This window comes from Stylophora pistillata, chromosome 9 (genome assembly GCF_964205215.1).
Source record: "Stylophora pistillata chromosome 9, jaStyPist1.2, whole genome shotgun sequence".
Classification (NCBI taxonomy): Eukaryota; Metazoa; Cnidaria; class Anthozoa; order Scleractinia; family Pocilloporidae; genus Stylophora; species Stylophora pistillata.
In genome coordinates, this window is record NC_142527.1 from 31,149,378 (window position 1) to 31,163,259 (window position 13,882).

Here is a 13,882-nt window from a genome sequence, read left to right on the forward strand (position 1 = left end):
ATAAGAAAAAAGTCTTTTTATAGGATTACACAATTACTGGTGAACCAGTAGTTTCCATTGTGGTCCTTGCAAACAATTGAAACAAATGGTCTAAATTGAACATAACATCATCAAGAACGTCATTAAGAACCCCAACCGGCCGGAGGCAAACCAGTTGGCTATTTACAAGCGTGGCCAAGGATCTGAACTCGGGGCTACCATGAGACAGATCCAGTGGAACTCGAACCCGGGAGCGGTGGATTACAAGTCCGGCACTCTAACCACTCGGCCACACTGCCTCCTGCTTTACCGACTGCACTGAAGGAACTGATTGTTTATTGCAGCAATGAGGAAGAGTTTTTGCGTTAAAGTGAAATGACATGGTTTTTTACTGTTGTTTTTGATCATATCGTTCTTGTGGAGTTTTTTTTTTTTTTTTTTTTTTCAATTCTTCGCATTGGGCAAGGTGATTAACACGTGTGTGTGGCAGGTTTCTTGAAATCAGCCTCGGTTTGATGTTTTCAAGATGCATTACACCGCCTCAGGTGTGTTATTCGGCTGAGGGTGATAGATTTCTCTGCAGGTATATGTCATAGTAGGTGGATTGACTATTAAAATCCTGAAAGTGTTTTTTCTAAGAAAGTCATATCGTAGCGATATTAAAAAAGCTAGCCAGAATTATTGCTTTCCGCCGCAATGGTTTATTAGAAAAAGGCTATTCGCTTTTTGCATCAAATCCTTCCCTTCACCAAGAGGAGAAAGAACAGATGAGGTTATCCTTTCTTGGAAATAACGATGTGTTTTTGTGAAATCTAGCGCTAGCTCATTTAATCACGAGGTTTACTTATATCGCTGCTTAACAAGGCCACCTTCTCCAAGCTATTTCTCTCATCTGAAAAACCTAAACATACACAAGTCCCCAGGTCCTGATAAATGATTGCCTCGTATCCTAACCAGGTGATCTGTGACGTCATTGCGGGGGCCTGGGGAAAGAAATTTTAATGCCGTATCCCATAAACAAACGCGCGCGCCAATTCAATCTGTTTTCGAAGCATGGCGGTCGATCTGACGCCATGCGGGAAAGTTTGCGACAAAGAAATGCTCTGAAAGACAGCTATTGTTCTGAAAGGTGAAAATTTTACTCACTCGGATGGCTTCTGTGAGTCCAATGCTGGGATAGTATTCTCGACTCAGCGCTCGATTCTTTCCTGCAGAAGACTGTTTTAAAATTCATTTCCATCAGGGAGTACAAGTTTTTGACGACGTACTCAGTTTTATTGTGCGATGGTAATGTGCTTAAGAGACGTACACAAGCGAACTACCCGGCTCTGACGAGAGTCGGATCTTTCAAGACCGGATACCTTTCCTCGGGATTTCCATGGACGTTCGAGCTTGATTGGTAAGTTGCCTGAAGGCCTCCATCGGCTGCTCGCTTCAAGGATGGAATTTTTTGTAGCAGCTCTTTCAACTGGCTCAATTTAGGCTCATTTTGACGCATCAGTCCCACTGTAATCCGGTATGGTGGTTTTTCACTTGCCAGGATACATTCCTCCGTCCATTTGCCACTCGATTTCTGGTTGACTTCTGCTTCAATGATACAACTCTGCCTTCGAACCTTCCTCTCCAACTCTGGTAGTGACATGACATCTAGACTCAAGGAATCTTCAGTCATGAAGATGAACAGAAATGAAATGAACAGACTTGCAGAGTTGTGTAGCACACAACTACTTTTTTAAACTGTAAAAATTCCAGATATTATTGTGGTATACAGTATCAGTTGGGTTATATACTGTACCCAATTTATGTAAAATGTAGATTATAATTTTACAGGATTTTTAGTGAAAGGGTGCAAACCTGTGATAGGCATACATGTTATTTCCTAATTTTAAAAGGACTTTGATAATTTTGGAACATGTCGCTATACACATTTTGTTTTGTTATTCTTATTGTGTAGTTGCAGTAACTAGCCATTATTCCCCCCCCCCCCTTCCACAGAAGGCAAATGAAAATTCCTGGGGGTCTCATTCTCAAAAACCAAAAACTATAATAAAAATATTGGGAGATTTTTCAGAATTTCTGGAGGGTGGGGGTGCTTATAAGAAATCCCTTCCATGGGGGAGATATCAATATTTTACGGAGCTACACATTTTGCAGAAATATCCATAATCACCCTACAGACCCCTACCTCTATTGTTGCAAGGAAAGTAAAGCTAAAGACAACTTCCTGGTGGCTAAGTGTGTTAAACCAAAAAAAATTTCTGTGGATGAGATATAGATATTTTCTGGCACAGTACAATCACTGTTTATGTGAACTAGTTTGAAAAAGGCACATTTTACTTGCTGCAATTTTTACAATTTGCAAACATAGTGTTTCAGTTGACCGAAACCCAAGGTGAGCAGTACCAGGGTAGTACTCCAAAAAGGCTGTACCATTCAAACTTTTTATGCCTAGTGTTCCCAAGATTTTGTTTTGCAAACTCTCTGCGCTTTTCTTTAGTGGGGGCTTTTCCACATAGTTCATTTTCAAATTTTTTTTTTGGCAACTCTCTGCATCTAAAACTGTCCAAACTGGTTCTGGACAGATGAACTTCATGTCACCCAGTTGGCTCTGGTGCTCTGGAGCTTCTGGGATTAGATAAGTAGATTTGGCAAATGAACTGCCAGTAGATAAGCTCCTTTCCTTACCATCCCCACAAGTGTGTCTTAGACTAATAATTTTTATTTCTTGCCCAGTCAGTGGATGTTTAATTGTTTTTAGCTCTTGAAGCTGTTTATAAACAGCATGACCACATTTTTTTGTTGCCTCATAGTCATCATTCCCCAACTAAAGGACAACAGTCAAAACTGTGCTAAGTAAATTGTAAGGCTCAACTAGTTTCACTCTTATACTGGTTTCTGCGGTAAAATGATGAGACCATTTAAGCCACGGAAAACCATCTGTGTACTCCATTAGAATCAGACAATTGTTGGGTGTATTTATTACACTCTGAATTCCAGGTTGAGCAAGAAACAATGAAATGTACTTTTCAGTGTCAACATGGCCTACAACCACTTCTCCAAATTCATTAAATTCTAGACCAATTTGTTTCAGTAATTCTTGGTGGGTGTCATTCAGATTACCAAAAATCTCATCTTTACTTAAAATTGAATTGATGCCAATGGCCACTTCCAATTTTTTCCCCACTTGTTTCTTGTTTCCCCATCTTGTGTTTCCTTTTGTCCAATCACAAGGGATGTGACAATTCCAAAAGAAAATTCCAAAAATGCCGTGTGCTGTCTTTTAAAAACACAAGGCATAACAACATCCTTGAAGAAAGAGCCATTGTCAATTTCAAGGAGCCAGTTGCATGAATTAGGTTTGTTCTTTTGAACTATTTCAGTAACACTTGCCTCTGGTTATAGAAACCAGTGCTTGTTGAGGGCTCTGGAGAAAACAGTGCCTGAAGTTCTGGGTAGCGCAGGAAAAGTTCATCTCTGAACTTGCATAATTTGCTGTGAAAATCATGATTTCCATCAGTTCCTTGCAGTAAAAAGTCCACAGGTGACACAATTTTGGCAATCTTTGGTAAAACTAAATCCACAAGTTCTTCATCGTTCAGACAGTTCAGCACTTCACTGACCCTTTGCTTCCTGGAATAAGGATTACTCTCGTCGTCTAAAAATTTTTCTGCACATTGTCTTAATGAAACCCGTTTCCGAGAGGTTGACAAGCCATCCAGTTTGTGCTCCGGATAAAGACGAAGATGTTCGTTTAAATTCTTTTTGTTTTTCTAAAATTCACCACAGTTTTGAAATGGGCAATGAAGTCGAATATTTACTGACTCGGCGTAAAGAACATTTTCCTTTGCTCGACAAGACATCCAAACAAACAACAAAAATCCCAATAAAAACAATTAGCCGGCAAAAGAAACAGTACATGTTTAAAAGTACTTTAAATGCTGAATATCCCCGCGTCAAAAAGCCCGCGATTATGGAACTGACTTCGAGATTCGAGAGAGCAACGAAGGCTCGATCAAAACTTCTTTAAAATCGGCACATATAAAAAATAAAATCAACACAAACCCGCCATTCCCAGAAACATGGCAGCTTTAATACGAATAACATTTACTGTTGATAAAGCGAATGCCCGATCCAGTACATAAGTATGAAATAAAAAAGCAAACTTCATACAAATTATGCATGAGTACATCGAGCTTACGTTTGGATTGTCTGCAATGTTCATCGCGAAAAGCTGTCAAAGTATTTAACCACGCAGACACGGAGTTTCTTTTCATGGCAGTAGCTGCATTGTTCAAACTACCCATGACAAGTCTTCTCACTTGTTAAAGTGCGAAAGTAGTTAGCTACATCGACCTCGCATCATGCCGACCGGCCGCCATGAAAACAGGTTGAATTAGTGCGCGCGTTGGTCAATGGGATACGGCATTAAAATGTCTTTCCCCAGGCCCCCGCAATGACGTCAGAGATCACCTGGAACCTCCTTTTTTGAAAATAAAATGTACCACACGCCTAACATCAAGCAAAACCAATTCCACTAAACAATTACCGGATAAAGGTGAACCTGTGAGCAATAAAAGGAATCGATTGGGAATTTATAAGGAAAAACTTATAAGAACTTTTTTTTAAAATCAAGCTCACTCTGGTTTAGACCGATGTTCCTGGACGTCAACGGAGCAGTGAAAAGGCCGGAAGGATTCGCTGGAAACAGGAACAGGCAAGCAAAAACACATTTCGAGTTTATTGATAAATAGTTATAACTTTGTGATTGATAATGAATCTAAGAATCAAAGTGTCTAAGAATCAAAGTGAAGGTAATGCTTAGGTTTAGACTCTAAGTTCGCACAGATTATCAGAAAGAAGCAGTAGCAATAACGATTTCATTTCACTTAATCTTTCATTCCCAGTTTAATACCTGGTAGAACAAAAATAGCACTTGAGATAATGAACGATATAGTATGTAAAGACACCAATGGTACATAATAGAATTTTTTTGGAAACAGAGAATCAATCTCCCCTTGAATTCGCTTTGCAAAATCAACTTATTCTCCTCTAAATTATTGAGTTTAGAGGCGTTAATTGCCTTTTGACAATACATTACAATGTACCTGCGATAGAATGTAGGGGAGACCACACCCACCTTAAAGACTTGCAATCTCTTAGCTCTAAAGGAGGAGAAAATAAGGAAAATAAATACATTTCAAATTCAATGATCCGAGTGTTTCTTCAGGTTGATGTAGACTAAGAGACACCGTATACCTCTAGACAAGCTTGACAACCTTGCTTCCCTCGTCCATCGGTTTGAAAATTCAGAAGCCCGAGACTGATGAACTTGATGAACTACTGAGTTTAATCCTGATCGGTCCTTTATTTTAACATTTCAAGATGATTTGTCTTGAATATTAATGCAGGTATCTGGCACGCATCTCCTCGAGAGAGCCGGACAGGAATATCAAACTTAAATGTTTGCATGTGTGGGGCTTAGAATGAATTGAAATCCAACATGGCTCATATTTATAATCCATCCACGTACAACACGGGCTTGTGCCTTCCGCTTTGAAAGTCACTACTGAAAAACTAATAAAAGCTCAAATGCGGCAGAGGTCAAACTAACGAACACCGTTTGGTAGCTATTTGGCTTTGAAGCAAGTCTTATGTTACATGATGTTTGTGAGGGTTATACTATTTTTGTAAGAATGTAACCCCTAACGTAATGAATCTAGGGATAATTGCTTTGGATCATTCAAGGTTTCTGGGAAAGGAGACCAAAAGCTCTCGATTAAAAACGACCACGATTCCTCGTTTTGCCAAGCAACGACATACGAGCCTCGATTTTCCGGATCATTCAAGGTTTCTGGGAAACGAGACCAAATGCTCTTGATTAAAAACGACCACGATTCCTCGTTTTGCCATTGCTTCTTTATCCATCGAATTAGGACATATTACATGAAACTCTAATCCCCACCATAACAAACGCCTTCACTAACCGGTTGTCAATTGCGTTTGAGGTACTGAACATGCTGTCACCGTGAGAATTTCACACGCACGTAAACGCAAACTCTACGCGATAAGACAGTAAAAGATAACGCACTCTGTTTGGAGCAACTTTTAAAAGAAAGTTTGCGTCGAGAAGTTGTTGTACTGGATATCTACATTAGGTAACGTTCAAAATGGAATGCGATCGACAAAAATGACCATATGACAAAAACGGCCATTAACAGTCCGTTCCTGTAATTTAAACCAATTTTTTCTTCGATTTCTTCGATGATTTTGACTCATCAACTTGAAAAGAAAAAAAAAAAACCAAAAAAAAAAAAACGAGCTGGAAACCTGCTTTAGGTGCGAAAAGTCAATATTAGTTCAAAAAGGGGACGTTTTAGTTTCTCAAATTTTCTGCTGGCAGAGTGTTAATGCAGGTGCTCCGTATTTTAAAACACATTTGAATACGTAATTAACCCTCTGGTCGAAGGAACCGGAAGACGTAAAAAAGAGAAAGTTTCCTTCGGTGGAATGTAGATTTGTAATATAGGAAAATGTAGGAAATCTGGGGGAATAAAATAAATTAAAAAATAAACTCTAAATTAAATTAATTCAAATGATGATGTTTTTGAGGAGATGGAAAACCAAAGTACTCGGAGAAAAACCTCTCGGAGCAGAGTAGAGAACCAACAAACTCAATCCACTTATGACGCCGGGTCCGGGAATCGAACCCGGGACACATTGGTGGAAGGCGAGCGCTCTCACCACTAAGCCAACCCTGCTCCCCAAGAGTTAAATTAAAGTATGATGGCTGGTGGACAGAGGCACTTTTAAGCTTTACATATCCTGAATTATTTAGCTAAGGAATACAGTAGTTTTTTTAAATTTTCTTTTTAGTAGATCATGTCGCAATGATATCGAAAGAAGCAGCCAGAATCACGTTGTCGCGTTTAAATAGTTCGTTTCTGTGCTTGAGTTATTGGCGCTGCGCCGTGCTATATTATAGGAAAGACCTCTTTGAAAAATTACCTTCAAAACTTGCATCTGCGGAATTATTTGACGCTGTACTACCCAAATATTTGTGTTCAACCTGTTTGAAGACGAAGTTTCTTCGCGTTTTTGCTCAGGCGCGAAAAAGGAGGAAACTTGGCGAGAACGGAAGCTAATTTGAAAAAATAAAGTTCCGCATGACCTCTCTATCGTTCAAATGCAAATTTGGAAAGGATCTCTAGGATAATTAAACAAGAAAAATTGGACAAGATGATTGCGACAGCTAACATTCGTATGGCCGGCTGACTGAATGTTGAAATAGACCTGGAAAAACTCCATAAACACCAGCTGAGCTTAACCTTGGCGAATTATTTCAAGTCTCCATAGTTAGTGTCACATTAGCATTCGGGTTGCGTGAATCGTTCTTTAGCCTGCTGCATATGGTTGAGGAATCATTGAAGCATCAGGCAAACCTAGGAAGTGGGCCTCATAGTAAGAAAATCAGAGAGACTTAACTATCTTTCAACTATCGTTAGCGGAATTTTTATTTTCATGCTCAAGATAAAAGCTCCTGCGGGTATGCAAATCATCAAGAGACTGAACTACAGCATACGAAGCTCCTGCCAAGAGTCAAATTACATCAGAAGAATGCATATGACGCTTGCATCACTAACCATCCACAATTGAATCAGATTCCCTGTATTTTGGCTTATAGCTTTGTGGCTACCTTGATGGCTCAATTAAAAGTTTGAGCAGAAATGAGCAATGGCAATGAGAGTATAAGTTCTTTACAGAGCTGTTTAAAGGGAATGACGTTTCTCTCATGTGACACGCTGGCTGAAGAAACAGATATGACAAAGGCGCATGTAAATCAACAATCATGTCGGAGTAGATGTCTTAACCTTTTAAGAAGCATTATTATTCACCCCGCACCGTTTTACATAAAGTCATATGTTGCGTATTTTTTTTATTCTATCATATGTAAAATCCAATTTCGATAAAAAAATTTCAAAATAACTAAACTCCTATTTTTTTAAATGGTTCCGTCGATTAGCAGTTGATGTCGTAGAAAGCTGTGATATCTTTAAAAAGTCGTAATTGACGCATGCATATCTTATACGGTACGCCAACTGTAATTTGTTGTGGTTAGCCTCGAAATACTCTTGAAATGATGACCGACAACGAATAATTTCTTTCTTCCGCAAGCTCTACTGTGCGTAACAAAACATGACACTTAGCTTGCGTCGGTTTAAGAAAAGGAAGTTGCAGGTACGGTTGAACCTTGCGAAGAAAAAGCACTTGCATCAAGCGACGATTCCGATGAAGATGACAACGAAACTGACAAAGAGGTTCTCTCGTCGTCTGGGAAATGATAGGTTGGAGATTTCAGGGTTGGTTTGGGCTAACTAAGATTTTTTTTAACGCAACTGAAGGGGCTTCTAGTCATAGTAAAGACGTCTGTTTCGTGATCAACCCAAAAAGACAGACACCCACTATTCCAAAAAGGTCAAAACTAGATTAAAATCTTTTCAATTGCCGCCACAATTCTTGATCTATTCAGTTGTAATTTAAGTTACCTTTTTAATGAAAGCTTATCTTCCGGGTAAAATTTGGTTTTACATAATTTTTTTGGTGTTATGGATCAAAACATGGTTTAGTCATGAATATTTTTAATTCAGCTACATTGGAAGGGTTAAAAGGTATTACAACCATGATAAACATCGGATCGGAAAAAAAAAGAAACATCGCGTACCGGTGCATCATTAATTGAAGAATCTTCTGGCTTTTCAGAACAAAAGAAAAAGATAGAGCCGGACATAAATCAGAGATCCCATACCTTATATCCTCCTGTTTACTTTCTTGAGTTATCAATGCTTAATGCGTTTGATCCCAAATTTCCTATTATCCTGCCTGACGCAGGATAATTTGTAGTTGTCGCAAACGTATTTGTCTTAATTAATTGCTGGCAATGCATTAAATGTAAATTTTTTTTTCGCAGGAGAATGTGGCTAGTGGGGTAAAGAAAATTTACTCGGTGGACTCATAACAGAGTTAGGAAAGACAAGATATATTTGACTGCTTGGAAAAGCGCATGATGTTGAAAATCGGCTTTGGTCAAGGGTGGCGACTGAGAATTTACCACACACGGGTGTACCATCATTTCGAACTTCAATTTACTCGCTTACAATAAAATTATTTGAAAAAATTCATAGAATAAGTAACTGAAATCTGTGTTGAATATGGAAAAGGTAAGCATAGCTTTTAGTTCGAAGCGAAGGTCAGCAAGGAAAACTTACATGCCTGAATATCTCGTTGGAAGTCTTCGTTTTGGCAGTTCTGAGGTTTTGCAGAGTTCGGCAAGCCGTCGTCGCGGGTTATTTTTGCCGGCTGACCTTTGTTTAATATTTCACTTTCCGGTAGCTTGTGGAGGCTTACACCTTTTCCTTTTGAATTCTAGTATGTATTTTGACTTTCAACTACATGACAGTTCACCTCATTTCAACTATTACGAGTATTAGAAATTTTTATCACTAAAGGTCAAACAGGTCAACAAGGAAAAAGCGCCGAACAAACCGACGGAGTGGCCATGGGGTCCCCACTCGGGCCTTTGCTAGCTAACGTGTTTACGTCATCGTTGGAAGAAAGGCTAGTGCTCGAAGGCAAACTGCCTGATTATTATCGCAGGTATGTTGATGACACTCTCACTATAATGCCCAACATTACTACAACTACGGATTTCCTACACACCCTGAACCACGCCCATCCCTCTGTCAGCTTTACAATGGAAATCGAAAAAGATGGTATGCTCCCTTTTCTTGGCACCCAGTTCCTAAACCGTGCACCCCAAATTGAAACGAAAGTTAATGTTAAGCCTACTAATACTGGTTTACTTGTCCACTACCAGAGTTACGTTGACAACCGGTATAAACGGAACTTATTAACAACTATGTAATAGTTTGGATATATCAACAAAGTTGAAATGGTAAAGTTTCGTTTCGCGCGTTAGCCCTTCCGACGAAGGGCTAACGCGCGAAACGTCAGCTATTGTAATCATTACGGTGGCCAATTTACCATTTCAACTTTGTTAATATATCCAAATTATTTCGTTGCTCCCACCGACGCAGCCCCAAACAGTTTCTTTCGAAACTATCAGCCTTTATTAACAACTATGCTCGACTGCGCGTACCGTTTGTCGTCTTCATAGCTTTATTTTTCTGAGGAGTGTGAGCGCTTGAAGTATTTATTCTCGCGCTTGGACTATCATCACCACCTTATCAACTCCGCCATTAACACCTTTATCAACTCGAGAGTTGCTGACCAGCAGCCATTGCATGCGTTGGGAAGATTGGCGAAAAATGATATAACCCGAGTACTCACGCCCATCAAGGACCAAGACTCCGCTAACATTGTTAAGACGCAGTTGAAAGACCTTAGCATTACGTTCCAAACCACAATCCAGCCCGTATTTGTCAGTCGGAAAATTGGCCAAGACCTTAAAGAATGTGAGACCAAACCACAGCTGGTTAATCAACAGTGCGTATTGTACCAATTGAAATGTAACCTGTGTGATACAGAGAGCTATGTTGGTTACACACGCGAGCATTTATATGTCCGCGTGGACAACCATAAGAGCACGTCATCTTCAGTACGCAAGCACTACGACAACGACCACGCAGGTGCTGTCCCTGAGGACCTTCTTAGCTGTTTCAAAGTTCTCAAGAAGTGCATGAACAAATTCGATTGTCTTGTCAACGAGACGCTTTACATCAAACAATTAACACCGAGTTTGAACGTGCGAACGGATTCTATCCGTGCTAAAGTATTTGTGTAGCTACCTCCCCTGTGTAAATTAGTTGTAACTCTTGAACTCGCATTTGTTAATTTTATTTTCATTTGTACCCTTGATAATGGCGTCATGAAGTCGCCGAAACGTCGGGATATTATTTCGCTGGTTTTTACCTCTATGTATTATTAAATCTTTGTTAATTCTTCCAAAGTGATGAATATATTTTCATCAGAGTCTTATGTTAAAATATTCGGCAGGAACACAGTGCTATTTAAAGGTCTTCAAGTGTTCGTGCATTTTCATTAAAAAGGCATACATCCTCAGTTGACTCTTTTGTATAACCGCGATAAGATGTGGTGGAAATGTGGCCTACGTCCTAATTACCATTTTCCGGTCTAACGTTTAACCGAGGAATAATCTATCGGACAGCAGAAATGCACTTCACGCAATTTTTTGCGTCCGTAAGTACGCGTTCACCTCTACTATTCGAAGGGAATTCCAAGTCCACTGATTCTCAGGATGATTAAGCGCTGGCACACCACAATATTAATTGAGCCGCAATATTAATTACGAACACTAGAAGGTAACATATCACCCACAGAGTCTGTCTTGTCAAGCGGTCTTTCAAATATCAGGGATATCAACTGAAAAAGAAATGGGAAACTGAAAATAAGGAGGAGAGCCTTATTCCAAATGGCGGCTGTCTCAGATAATCTGGGTCGAGTTGTATGAAAACGAGGTATCGAGGGCCAAACTGCGGTGTTTACAAATACTAATACGTCGGGATACGCTGTACTGTTTATTCAGAGGTTTGATGCTTGTTGGTTATCTTGCTCTTGCTCAAAAACTCTTCTACAGCTTTGCTTTTCATTTACCTTTTGCCTTCATAAAAGGTTGGAATAACAATCAGTGTAAGCTTATACCTTTTTTTGCTTCCTGCTACGGATCATCCAAAATTTCAACATTTAGACATTTAGTCCCGTCGATATAGAAAGAAATAAAAGCCCCCTCCAAGCCCTCACATGATATATATCTGTCTGGTGGCATTGGAAACTGTGACAAACGCCGATTATGTTTCATTCTTGCGAATAATAGGAATGATTAAAACATATTAGAACTCTATTGATGCAGTTAGACATTTCCAAATCTTGTGAATTATGAAAGATTTGCTTTATACAAACACTCGAAACTTTGAAATTTAGACTTCGACGGCGTACAAAGAAATCACCGGATCTCGCAAAGTCATCCAACGTTAATTAGAACGAAGGCTGATAGTTTCTAAAGCAACTGTTTGGGGCTGCGTCGTTGGGGGTAACGAAATAATTAGAATATATCAACAGAGTTGAAATGGTAAATTGGCCACCGTTACGATTATAAAAGCTGACGTTTCGAGCGTTAGCCTTTCGTCGGAGCGGCCTCTAAATCTGACAAATAACGTAATTTAGACTTTCAGGCGGAACCTCCGCAAACAATGCCCCGCAATAACAACGATAATTCTCTATATCAATAAGATGTTTTTAATATACTTTTCTTAAATTTTTAGTTAGCTTAAATGCACGACCCAGTAAGCAGCAACGCTTTAATTACCATCGTGTTGAAAGAAAAGTTATTGTATTTTATTGTATCACCGTGCATCGTGAAGTTTCCGAAATTTGGCTCAGGAGAACGAGAACTAAACAGAATTGGGCGCTGAAGCGTCTTTCAAAGCTCTAACATGTGCAACCTCAATGCACCTAGTTTTCATTTATTTGTTTTTAGCATAGGGAACTAAGGATTATTTTCGATCAAATACGTTCATGAAAGGAAAACGTTGAGAGAGATCGGATGGCTAGATAGTAAACGCGCTTAACTCCACGTAGAAAGAAAATACGATTTCTTAGTCCGATGGGTTTACTTTCACTTCATCTGTCTGTTATAAATTAAAGCTACTACGATGGTCCTTTCAAAACAGTTCAAATGAAATAACTTGTAATATATGTCTACGGAAGCGGCACACTAATTCTATTGATAAACGCTACCCGAAGCACGAAGGAACACCGACCGGTCTCTATCGGTCCACTGAGGTTCTCTAACAACAATATATTGGGATATATCAACAAAGTTGAAATGGTAAATTGGCCACCGTAACGATTACAAAAGCTGGCGTTTCGAGCGTTAGCTCTTCGTCGGAACGAATAGAGGAATTGTGGGTTGTGTGTGCTTTTAAAGGCAGAAAATGGAGCTACTTTATTGGTGGGAACATGGCAACGAGAAAAACACGAATAAATTAGTGGAATGAAAAGCAAAAAGATATACATCGGCGAAACAGGCAGAAGACTAGGTGACCGATTCCGAGAACACCTTCGCGACGTGGAAAAGAATGACAAGGACACATCGAAACCAGTAGCTAGACTCTTTAATTTACCTAATCATTCTAAGCCGGCATATGGCAATCTGCGGTCTTTCCTTACACTTAGGTAGCACGGAGAGCCTTAAAACTCTTGAACAAAAGCTTATCTTTCAAACCGGCAGTCTAAATCCCACAGGGATCAACGAACCGGTTCGCTGAGTATTTTAATTGAGCTAACCGCAATTGAGCTAACCGTCTCCCAGTTAGCTCAATGGATAGAGCGCTGGACTGTAGTGCGGGAGGTCGAGGGTTCGAGCCCTGGTCGGACCAACACTCAAGGTCTTAAAATAATTGAGAAGAATTTGCTACCTTTCTATAACATCAAGAAATGGTTAGATATTCTAGTCTTCTCGGATAGGGACGAATAAATGGAGGTCCCGTCTCCTGCAGGGTTGGGGCAGGAGACGTTAATTTCCCACACATGAGATTACTGTGTGATGTATGTCCTCCCCTGGGATGGGATGGGTGGGTTAGGACAGCAAATCCACATCAGCTATTACAGCTGCCAATTAATCAACCTGCTTAAACAAATAAATGAACTTCAACGCTTTTCATTCCACTAATTTATTCGTGTTTTTCTCGTTGCCATGTTCCCACCAATAACGTAGCTTCATTTTCTGCCTTTAAAAGCACACACAACCCACAATTCCTCTATTCGCTCCGACGAAGGGATAACGCTCGAAACGTCGGCTCAACAAATTGCTCTGTTATTAGGGATCGTCAAAATACGGCAAAACTCGTAAAAATACTCAGCGATACTA

At 39.7% G+C, this 13,882-nt stretch overlaps 1 protein-coding gene and 1 pseudogene across 3 annotated transcripts in view; one reads left to right on the plus strand and one right to left on the minus strand.

The window, feature by feature from the left end:
- The window catches only part of LOC111335482 (somatostatin receptor type 2-like), a 95,465-nt gene that overhangs the window by 19,551 nt on the left and 62,032 nt on the right, over positions 1 to 13,882 (minus strand). The window contains exons 1-2 of one of the 2 annotated variants that reach the window (XR_015991655.1): positions 6,985 to 7,137; positions 5,117 to 5,141 (exon numbers count right to left, since the gene is read on the minus strand). The exons of the other annotated variant lie outside the window; for it this stretch is intronic. The gene's annotated coding sequence lies outside the window, so the exon portion shown is untranslated. Of the gene's footprint in view, positions 1 to 5,116; positions 5,142 to 6,984; positions 7,138 to 13,882 lie in introns of those variants that run through there. 2 annotated transcript variants of the gene reach the window in all.
- Positions 7,300 to 13,796, plus strand: LOC148724276 (uncharacterized; annotated as a pseudogene). Its single transcript, XR_015991657.1, has 3 exons — positions 7,300 to 8,336; positions 8,945 to 9,878; positions 10,101 to 13,796. The product of XR_015991657.1 is annotated as an uncharacterized LOC148724276 (transcript).